Consider the following 516-nt stretch of genomic DNA (forward strand, 5'->3'; position numbering starts at 1 on the left):
CCCCCCAGCAGTGTGCTTCGTCGCTCTGCCTGCTCTGCCCCCCACTCCGTCTCTGGGGAGTCCCCGGACTCTGGCCTGTGCCCCAGTTCTGTGTGCACAAATACATAAATCTTTAAAAAGCAAAAGTAATCGCTGTGGCTCCCGTGGCCAGAGGAGAGCGGAAGCGGTGGGCAGGCCCAGGCTGCGCCGGCCGACTCAGCTCTCTGAATGGGGGACGCCGTGCCCCCTTTCTCTCTCCCTCCCCCCACCCCCACCGGCCCGTCAGCCAGGGACTGAGTGTGCCGGCCTGCACAGTCATCGGCAGGACTCTGCCTGGGCCCCTCGGCGCGGGAGGAAGACACAGCCCGTCCTGAAGACGGCAGCGCACTGCGGGTTTCCGGGCAGCTACACCCTGGCGCGGGCAAAGCCACCTGTCCCCGGCCCTGCCGGCCTCTGGGACCTGCGCGCCCCCTGCGCCTCAACACCGCGCCAGGGCAGGTGGCCGAGGGGGGCGCCTCCCCCCAGAGCAGTGGCCCC

Source organism: Condylura cristata, unplaced genomic scaffold (assembly GCF_000260355.1).
Source record: "Condylura cristata isolate star-nosed mole 26May11 unplaced genomic scaffold, ConCri1.0 scaffold00002, whole genome shotgun sequence".
Classification (NCBI taxonomy): Eukaryota; Metazoa; Chordata; class Mammalia; order Eulipotyphla; family Talpidae; genus Condylura; species Condylura cristata.